Source organism: Pseudopipra pipra, chromosome 6 (assembly GCF_036250125.1).
Source record: "Pseudopipra pipra isolate bDixPip1 chromosome 6, bDixPip1.hap1, whole genome shotgun sequence".
NCBI classification, from domain to species: domain Eukaryota; kingdom Metazoa; phylum Chordata; class Aves; order Passeriformes; family Pipridae; genus Pseudopipra; species Pseudopipra pipra.
The window spans coordinates 15326135-15337483 of record NC_087554.1 but is presented as its reverse complement, the minus strand read 5'-3'; positions in this window follow the sequence as shown (position 1 = coordinate 15337483).

The following is an 11349-nucleotide window of genomic DNA, read 5'->3' as shown; positions in this document are numbered from 1 at the left end:
AAGTGTGGCTGGCAGGCAGGGGAGGTGTTTGAAGCAGAGCCCTGCTGTGAGCACAGCAGGGGCTGGGGCCGGTTGCTCCAGAGCTGGCTGCACTGCTGAATTTCTGGCTAATACCCGGCCAGGGCTATTTGGGCCTTCACAATGGTGCCACAGTTTCCTGTCACTATAGAAACTGGTTTTTGAAAAGGCACTAGCTTAAAAAAGTGAATTGAAACCAAATCTTGTGCTTTGTCTTCATCCCTGGCCCTGGGGTTCCCCTGGGAACAGGGAAAGACTCCTGAAGGCTGGCCTATCTCCTCAAAACCCAAACTCAGGTTTCCCCTATCGAGAAAGCCACAGCTGAATCAGCAGCTGGTTTTTCCACAGATATGGGCAGGAATCATGAGGGCTGTTATGTCAGCAGGAAAGACCCCCAGAATACTTGGAGAGGAACCAAAACCAGTGGGCATTTCACAGTCTAATTCAAACCCAGCAGAGATGAAGGCAACCAAAAGGGGGTTTCTTTCCATGTGTGGGCTATAAAAAATATCCTTACTGAAAATGGCTTTGTCTTGGAGCCTACAGTTCAGACTTAGCTGTGTTCATAATGCTCTAGATAGGTCATGCTTGGCTCAGTGAGTCAGCCAGGAGAAAAAAACCTGGCACTTAGGCCTCTCACTGCAAAACTCATGCAAGGCCTCTGCATGTGGGTGCTAGTCCCAGAATAGACCTTGTGGCACAGCCCTCATTTTGGTGGTCAGTATGATCATTGCCCAGAGTTAGAAAATCACACCCAAATTTTAACACTAACACTGTTACCTGGGAATTGCAAAGTACTTGCAACCTGTGTTTTCAGGCCTCAGGCATCACTGGAACTTAAAAGCCCTTTGCAGAGGCTCAGTGAGGACAGGCATTTCCCTCCCTTCTGTTCCTGCTCCTTTCCTTGATTTCACCATCGTGCCCATGTAACTCTCTGTGGAGTTCTGCTGTATTAAAAGTAAACCTTGGGGGCTGGAGAAGTCCAGGAGAGGGACTGAGGTGTAGAAGGGAGGGATGGGAGGTTTTTGAGTGAACTTTGGCACTAAAGGAAATCCTCACTTAACTACATTTCTGGGATGAATTCTGGAAGCCTTATGGAGGACATACCCACTTGCAGCCCTTATGGACACCTAATTGTCAGGTGCCAGGGTCCAGGATATGAATCAGAGTAATTAATTTCTGTATACAATTGGCAGAAGGAAATTAAGACTCCCTCAGGGAAGACCCAGAAACCCAAGTAATTACAAAGAGCTGGAAAGACAAGGCACGGTGTTTCCTTCTTTCTGAAATTTCAGCACCCAAACCCCACTCCCTCATCACATCCTGAAACAGTAAGTTCATGTTTAGGACAAAGAAACGGAGAAAGAATGTTACAACAGTATCCAGTACTGACCCAGAAAAATCAGTAGAATTAAGCAGCTGGGCTTGCTTTTTCCAACAAACTTATTGCTGTTCCATTTTCATGTGGCCATCCTGAGTTGGTTGGACCTCTCAAGGCTTTTCACCATCTCTTCCCACTTGATGTGTCAGCATCTTGCCACGGAGCCCACTATGCCCACACGCAGGTTCTGCCAAAAACCTGCAAGAAACCCAGGGAGAACTGTGGGTGAGTTCACATGGGAGGGTGTCACTGCAATGAGGTGCCCACTCATGGGCAGAATTATGGTGCAGACTCTGCTATGGAGCACATGGACATTTCCCAGCACAAATGTCAGAGGCTGCCCCTTGTCCAAAACCAACACACCATCTCCATGGCAGACAGGAACCTGTATGACACAGTCAGGGACTGCTGAAGATGACAAAGTCAGTGGTGCCCCCAGAAACCCTTGGATAAAGGCATGAGCCAACAGCTGCCAGCCCACACAAGGGAGCCTTTGCAGGCCCCTTCTGGTCACATTTATTTTTTATGTGTTTTGCTTTCTCTCCCTTAGGGTTTTCTCTTTTCCTGGGCATGCTGTGAGGCCCTGCACACTTTGCCAGCAGTGCAGTTCAGTGTTGCTGGTCACATCACACCCCAGCCTGGGAAATTCTCCTCCCAGAATGGTTGCTCCTGTCTCCTCCAGACAGAACTGCACGGTGGCAGTTTTCAACAGGTGAATGCAGGCAGACATGCACCCATGCAGCCATCCAGGGTGACACTCATTGCTCATTCTAATCAGAATTATGTTTGGAAAAGAGAAGTGAGTCAGGATCTACTTTGGCTCCTCTCAGAGACTACTAGTATGCCAACACACCAAGAAAAGGAGAGACTGGATAGTAGCTTAGGATAGCTACTAGCATTGCCTCCTTACCTGGAATAGCATTTTTTGTTGTCTGTGAATGTCCTGAGTGCTGCAGTACACAAGCGTGGGAGGAGCTTCTTTGTCAGCCACACTGCCTCTGTGCTTCACCTGTTTAAGCTGTTTATGCTGAAAGGCATAGCTTTGAGTTTGGGCCAGCATTTTCTCACCATAAATATCTATGATAGCAGCCTCAAAGACAATGATTTTCCCCTGACAGTCTTAATTGTTTTTTTTAACGCTAGACTTCAAAGCACTTTAGAGTTTGTGGTGCCCACATCTGCACAGGAAGGACAAGTGCTGCAAATAGAGGGCATGAGTCTCCTGATGGGAAGGGGAGACCCTGGCACTGGCACCAGTAGTTTCCATCTGGTGCACCAAGGATTTGCTGCAGGTCCCAAGAGCAGAGAGTGAAGGCAAGAAGAGGTTTTAGGATAAGCAGCAGTGCAGTAGCACCAGGATGGCACAAGGCTGCTAGGCTGCATCCTGACCCACCTCACGCTTCTGGGGCAGCAAGTAGAGGAAGGACAGCAAGGTCATGTTTGCTCCCATAAAGGCTCTGTTCTAGGAATGTGGCAATGTCGGGTAGTACAGCCATTATTTCTTGTTCTTGCAATTATGGAAATATTTTAAGCTCATTTGGGATTTTTCCCAGCTCCTCCAGAAGTATACCTTAAAAATGTCGAAGCTTCAGAGGAAGGTCTGTGGACCAAATTCAGAGGAATATTAGAAATAAGATCAGAAGTAGGCAAAGCTGACATTAACTGATGTCTTTGGAAAACAATTTCAGGCCCTGAGAAACATAAAAATCTGGTTACTGGTGGATGCCTTCTTGAGGTGACACTCTCTGCTTTACCAGAGGATTGCTTTTTAGGAAGCACTTTTCATTTTAGGAAAGAACACAACTGTTGTATCCTGCTCACTGAACCACAGGCAATCTGTATATTCTCCATCATCTTTTTGCTTGTCTTGTGCCTCACTTTCTGCGAGACTGAGATGGTTAAACTTGAAATTTTGTTTACACTATTGAAGATTTTTAGGGAAAGAAGGAAAATTATTTTACAAAGGAAGATCTGGATGGTGTCTACAAATTTCTGTCCCTATTACAAACCAACTGCAGGAGGCAAGTAATGTAAAAACCCTTATTTTGGCAGTTGAGAGTCAGGCAGCATTTAGGAACCGAAGTCTAAGACAATTATTCAGAAAGCAAGTTGGACTGCACTCCAAAGTCACTCTTATTGATCAAGTAAATAATGTGTCCTTGCAGTTGCCATCTTCTATATTCCAGCTCAACACCAAGCTAAGCCAGCTGTCTCCTAATCTTTCTTCCACAGAGCAAAAAGAAATGTAAACAGAAGATAATGAAGATCAGTGTACCTTTCAGAAGTCCAAAGTGCTTCTCTGCACTATTATCAATATTGTCATACCAGGAAAATAGTTTAAAATTTTTCCTGTCTGGCACAGAGGAAGCTCTGTTCGTCATCAGAGTTCATGTAGTCTCTGAGACAGAGTCAGCAAGTGGCCAGAGCACAAAGGACAATAAATCCAGCATAAATAACTGAATCTGCATTTAGATCAATAGATGAATTACAAATGTTTGAGATGCTTAAAGAAGAGACTTGAAACTTGATTTCTAAAAATAGGTTTTAATTATTTTTTTTAATCTTTTTTAGTTTTTCAAACTTCTGAATGGTTAATGTTCATTTGTTTCCTGAGGTGGAAATAGTCAGAAGACTATGTGGTTTTGCTGAGATCAGCTCGAATGTCTGTCCCAAACTGCTGACTTCAGAGTCTGCTCCTAAGTGCCTGTTTTTCACCTCATGATAACTCATGTGTGTTCATTCTACTGTTGTGAAAAAATATAACTCTTTTAGCAGCTAAAACTAACTTTGTAGTTAACTTTCTTACTGTGAGAGAATGGTATATTTTCCAGCAGGGACAATGCACTATTGCCAGTGTTTGGTCTGAGTAATTAATGGGAACAAGGATTTGCTTCAGCTTGAGCTGGAATTTTTATGTTTTTACTACACTTGGTCATGGATGACTGCTTTTGAGCAGGACTGTATAAGGTGGGCAGTAAAAGTCCCTTCAGCTCAAGCGTTCCTCCAAGGCTGGATATTGCAGTGCATCTGATAATGCTGAAAAGTTGAATGGCAAAAGGATTAGGAAACTTTGAGCCCTGCGAGACATGTACACATGATCTCTTGCAGTGTCTTCTTATCAGGGAGACACTGGAAAGACTTATTCATGCTGTCAGTGGCAGAGTCCATAATTGTTGCTGTGCAAGCAAACAGCACAGGGGTGGATAGAAACACCGAAGTGTCCGCCCTTTCTTTTGGATTAATATCATTATCAGAAAGGATTAGAGAACATTGCACTTGCACAGGTACATGTGCTGCTGTGCCTCAGCAGAACGAGAGGCATAACTGGGAGCAGGGAAGAGAGCAGGCACTAAGCTTGAACTTAATGTTACCTGGATTTGAGTCTCAGTTCTGCCACAAACGGCCTGTTTGTCTCTCTCAATTTGCCGCTTGCTGGGTGCTTGAGTGAGGCACAGTGCAGCCTGTGCTGAGGTTGGCATTTCTAAGTACTTTTGTAATAAATGTAGTATAGACTTTTACTTTTCAGAGTTGTACCTAGGAGAGTTTGCATTTCTGCATGGAGCTAGCTGAAAGAGCGATAGAAACACAGAGTAAAATGAGTGTTCTGAATCTCAAGTCCATGACCTGTGGCTATTAAAGCATTTACAGGAGGTCTGATCTGCAGCCTATTCAAGTTAATGAAAGCCTGTGCAGTCACCTCCATGGGCTTCAGATCAAGCCCCATGAAGTTAATTATAGAAACAACTGACAGGAAAGAAACTATAAAATAAAAAACATAGTACTGGAGGATGCAAAAGAGAGTAGCGGCAATAATGCTTAATCACTCAGAACTGCTTAAAGGCTCTTTTAGGTAAATGATTAAGAGTGCTGATGCAATTATTGTGAATGTGCAGGATGACAGGAAAATTACATTTTGTATGTAAAAATTATTAGATTATATTAGACCACTACACACTGACTTCTGAGTAACTGCATATAATGGACTTTACAGCAATAAACAGACCAAGAAAATGACCAGCCTGTTGATAAGAATAAAGCTGTAAACAAAGACATAAAGATAGACCAGCCTTGCTAAGGTACAGGCTACCTGTACCAATGCAATTACTCTGGTCTAAGACAGTGACTTCAGAAGATAAAGTATTTGGCAGCAATATCAGTCAGTTTTGCTCCCCAGCTCTTTGGGGTTGTTCCGTTTCCCCCCTTGCTCCTGCCTGCACCTTGTGCCAGCACAGACCTTGATACAGCCTTTTCATGAATCACATGGGGATACTGAGCCTTTCAATGCACACACATGGAGACAAGCAAGCATACTTTGGGTTATTTTTTAACCCAAATCACCCCCTCAATCTGGCTCGGAACATTGGCTTCCGAGCGCTGGTGTTGACCCCAGCACTAAGGTGAGGAGAGACAGGATGGCTGGGGCAAACAGGGGGCAGGGGCTGGTGGGCAGCCCTGAGGTACCAGCCAGCCAGTAGCATTTCAAGAGAGCCTCTCCTTTGCTAGGGATCCACAAAGGTTTCACACGATCTAAAGATCACCAGAAATAGCCATTCTTGGGTTTCCCTTTGTTTGTTTTAATGCAGTCAAATGGTGTTTTTACCATAACCACTTGCTTAAAACACTGTTTAACCTTGTAGGAAGTGATGGAATGTTGATTACTCATTCACTGAAATTCAGGAACCTGAATATTAAATTCTCCTCACACTCCCATTCCTACCATGTCATTATTCCAATTAGGAGAGTATTTCAGATATTTAAATAATCTCCCCTTCAGCTACATGTGTGAAAAAATGCATTCACTCAGTACAATAATGTAATTGTGCCTTTCCTCTCAGATGGCAAAAGAGAGTGGTTGGAATCATTTTGAGAGACAGTAACTGAAAAGCAAAGGCAGTTAGACAGACTGGGCACAAGAAAACATAAAATCAAAGAGCAAACATATGAAAAATCCCCTCTGCATGCACAGTCAGCAGAGAACAAAGGCAACAAAGCAACCTGTAAGATGAGAAACTGTATTGCTTCACCAGCTAGAGAAGTTATGTTGCTTTGGGCTGACTCTCTTTCATACTGGCCAAGAAAATAGAATGCAAGTGGACTGATGCTCTTCTTACTTTCACTGACACAAATCAGGAGCACCTATACGCAAGCAACTAATTTCATCACAGGTACACCACCACAACAAGGATTTAAGTGAAAAGAAGATTCAAGCACAGAAGACTGGATGGGAACTGGCAGTCCTTGCACTTTGTAACAACCATAAAATGTTTGTTGTGCTGACCTAAAAACCCATGAAGTCCCAGCAACAACTATTCACAGCACAGATGCTGGGATGTTTACTGTACAGCCAAAGCATCAGCAGCAGAGGGGTCTGTATTTAACCAGAGAGAACACAAAAACATTTTTACAGTTGTTTATGTTTATTTGGTCTATAAATATTGAGACAGGATTCCTTTTTGGCTACTCTGTGGATCCAATTAATTTGTTTTTCAGTTTCATTTTTGCAACTATAATTTCAGAGGTGACTTAGGGTTGCAATACACAGCAATCACAGCTGCTAAAAATAGACCACAGTAACATAACACATAAAACAGCGTTTAACCACCACATTCCCCTGTACCTCAGCTCTTTGAAGTCCCTGTACTTCAGCAGATTCTTGTATTTGGAGGCATGGAAGCCTGCTGTGGCTGTGAATTACCATGTCCAGCATAACATGGGGAAGGAGACAAGATGTAAAGAGCATCTCTAAGAGGCATCTGGAGCTGCTGAACTCTGTCCTGTCCCATAGGGATGGGTGGGGGAATGTTTTCCCTCAGGAAAACTAGGATTTCAGCCTTTTCAGTGTTGCATGGCATTGATTTCAACTGCAAACAGTTGTTAAAATAGCAGCCTCTAAAGTCAAGAGAGAAAAGAACAAAAAGGGTGTGACGGGAATCAGAATGATGTGATTTTGATTGATTTTCTTCTTGCAAAGTCACAAGCCTAGAAATAAACCTTACAAAGCAAAGTAAAAATTCTCTCCTTTCCAAGAGTGGGCTATAGTCATTTTTATCCCTAAAATTTTCTGACCATCAGATATAAAACAGCATTGAAGAAAATCTATTAACTCAATAATGGTGGAATTAACCTCACATAAACTCTTGAACCGAGGGCTCTGTTGTACAGGGTTTGTCCCACCTTCTTGGGTAAGGGGAGCTCCAGGTGGGGTCTGCAATGGACATCCTAACCAGAGGGCAGTGCATCAGTGCCCTGGGAGCAGCTCAGCAAGCAGCCAGGGATCTTTCCAGTTCAGCTGGCAGTGGCAGAGCCAGTGTTTTCCTGATTCCCTGCTTGCTCTCTTCTGGGTAACTGAGCTGAAGAGGTGGCCTGAACAGTCAGGAAAGCAGCTACTAAACCAGGAGTTTGGGCCAAGAGGCCCAGGACAGCTTCAAGAAGTGGAGATAAGGCTGAAGGAAGTAAAGGGGGGGCTAAAAGAGTGGAGATGAAGGTGTTTATCTTGGACATGTGTTAAAGTAAACACAGGAGATGCCAGAGAGAGGTCTATGGATTGGACGTGCTGCTTCAGAAGCTACTTTCCAATACTGCAATGAGGAGCAGCTTCATGACTGGCAGCATCAGGTCTGGTAAATATTATCCCACCTAATGACGCAATTTATACCGTTCTGCTCAGCATGTTCTCTTTCTCAGAGCAGGAAAAGAAGACGCTTTCATAGGAAAAGCATAAAGGGTTTGGATTTGGCAAGGAAAGGCAACATTTACACGCTGGAAAGATGCCAGCCAGTGGGGTGGGGATGCAGCAAAGACCTTCTCTCAGTTTTTTCAAGAGGTGTTGACCTAAAGTTACTTATTACAAGTCACTTCATCAATAAAATCAACAGCAGTGCAGAAGGTAGGCTGTGTTTCCCCACTCTCTGACAGTTCCTATCTTCCTCATCGCTGGAGGAGAGGCAGAAGTTTTTTAGATAATGTAGAGGAGGACAATGGGGCGATGCTGTCTGATGGCCCAACAGTATGGCAGTGAAGGGCCAGGCTCTGCAACTCCAGATGTGAACAGTGAAGTATCTGTCATGATCCACCACATCAGGGCTTTTCGGTTTTTTATCTACCTGTATTTAGGGTCTTAATTTTGTGTTTAGGACCTTTAATTTTGTGCTTGTGGCACAAATTTGGCATTCATGCAATATTCCAGCTGATCAGCTGAAGTCCTCCCTTCAGCCCCTCTTTCTTGGCACTTTTCTCATCTCTCTCTTTATCCCAGCTCTGGGTTCTGCCAGTGCTCCAGTGATACCACAGAATCTCAAAGCAGCTGCTGACAGGTGGATGGAGATCTTTTACACATGGGAAAATGTAGCTCTACCTAGAACTGATATATGTTGCATAATATCCCAGTCGTCCTAAGACAGTCCTTCGTTCCATCTGTGTCTCCAGCGACTGTCACCTGAGCTGTTCCTGCTGTATCACTTCCTGCATGCAGGGGGTATTTGCAGGAGGTGTGTTTATAAGACCACATTGTGTGGTGTGTTTGTGCTCTGGATTAGTTTAATGGAAATGCAGTATAACCTGCAAGACAGTTTGCAGGCTGATATATCATGTTTAAACAGTGAAAAACAAATACATTTTCTTATTGCTCCAGTCTCTTTACATCTGGTTGCTTAGCATTGTTCCTACTCGTGTCTGCTTTGCAGTGCTTCAGCACGATTACCAAACAAACTGGCCAAAAATCAATCTGACAGAGATCAGAGGAAAAAAAAAACACAAAACCCAAACCCAAATGAGATATAACAGCCACTGATGGGATACACAGACATATCAATTTGGCAGCTAGTCAAACGCCTCAGAGCCATCGGTTGTGCTCATTAAATGTCAGAGTTGTGAATTTGCCCCAGGCATTATCAGCAAACGCTTGAACGTGTCCCAGCTGGGTTGTAAGTGATTTTCTCATTCAAATTTCAGGTAACTAGATAAAGGAGAAGAGATGTCAATAGCAATTCCATACCCCAGTTTTAGCTCCAGAAACAGATTTCTCTGTCACAAAGCCAAGTTGTAAACTTTTCCTTTTATTCCAACTAAAAATAAATATTTTCCCTAAGTATTTACAAATACTTTTCAAGCTGAGTCTCCCACACCATACAGATTTGAATTTCAATGCCATTAGAACTGGTACTAAGTTTCTCTTTGACAATGTTCATCTGTGCAGCAATATAAAGCCTCAAATATATTACCCTACAAGCAAAAGTGGTCGGGCTTCTAAGTGGGTTTTGATGGGGCTTTTTGACATGGAAGATTCAAGAAGCAGCAAACTTTCTGTAACACTCGAACTGGGAAAGAAAAATGCTGCTGTTACTGGGGTTTGTCTTCTTTAATATCACAGCAACTCATGTATTATATGACAAGTGCCAGGAGGTGACAGAAAATTGAAGACAACTAGAATGAGGTAGAGAAAACTGAATTCTTCTAGAGGTCAGTAAAGAAAGAGCAATAGCTCCCTTTCCCTGAGCAGTGCAGGAGAGGGCTTGGCCTCCCTCAGAGAACTCCCTTGCCCTGTGAGGCTGGTCTGCTCTGCAATCGAGAGCTTCTCATTGCTTTAGATTCAAAAAGCATAAATTAGAAGAATCAGTGGCTTGCTTTTTTGTGTGGGCTTTGGGAAAATTTTGGGACAAGAGTTTATACCAAGCAGACATCAAGAAGGTCATCTTTTTACAAGTGTTGGGAGCCTCTACAACGATAGGATTTAAGTCAGTTATTGTTCAGGTAACTCTAGAGAAATCAGTGAGTTCTCCCACTGACAAACTGGTTACCCAATGTGGCCTAGGTTGTAAAACACATGCTTGGCTAAGAACTTTGCCTTGCTAAGGATCTTGGGATTTGACCTTTAATTTTGAATGTGTTGTGCCTAAACAAGCCATCATAATTTGTCTGCACTGCCCTCATCACTGAGCCCATTCACACAGGAAGGAACCTGGAGGTGAGGAGCAGGCAGAGGCCATTCTGGCAACTCCCAGGCGTGGTGGTTTCTCTGAGGACAGGAGACCTCCTTACCTTACCACACAGGTGGATGGAGAGCTGCCCAGCTTCACAGCCAGGGCCCCAAGCACTCAGCTGGTCCCTCCATAGTTCAGCCTTTGCTTGGACTCTTCATGTATCCGGGTGTTTGGAAAAATGTTCAAGAGTCATGGATTCTCTTGTTTAAGAAAGACATGCTGTTGCTTCTGGTGTACAGTATTACTGTTACATTAGATAAGAATTGCCATCGGTGTTCGGGCTAATGCCACTACTTATATCGTGTTTCAAAACATTCAAACAGCTCTGTGCCTTTGCTCCCACTCCCAACATAGTGTGGATCCGAACGGAGGCAGGAACCCAGCTGGCGAGAGGGGACCTGCAGATCGGATAAACCGAGCACTACCGAACAAGTACATTGGGAGCTTCTTCAGAGTGAAAAGTCTATGTCAGACACTGCATTTCTGTAGCACTAGACCCAACAGGGATCAGTTCCTTCATTCCACTGCTCAAACACAGCAGCACCTTCACGACCACTTCAGGAGGAAGTAAGTGCTGAGTAGTACTTGCAATGTATACGAGAGACTGTTTTCTCAGCTACTACTTACCAGGAAGGAAGGTATCAATTCCCCACCTCTAGCACACTAATTCTCAGGAAAAGTTAAGAGTCAAATTTGTAACTGCAGCTTCAAAATCTGCAGCTATTTGCACCTCGTTGTTGGGTCAGCAGTTTGCCTGATAAAGGAGCCCTGACCTCCTCACCTGTAGAGGAAAGTCCAAAGGTATCTTCAAATGGTCTCAGGATTGTTTAACAAAAAGCAGAGGTCCAGAAACCCATATAGGGATGCAGCCTGGGAATACAGGCCAAAATAGATGATGTGACGTGGTGGAGACTTTCAGTTTCCAAGAAGAGAGTACAAATCTTGACTCATAACTTTGCAATGCCCCTCGAC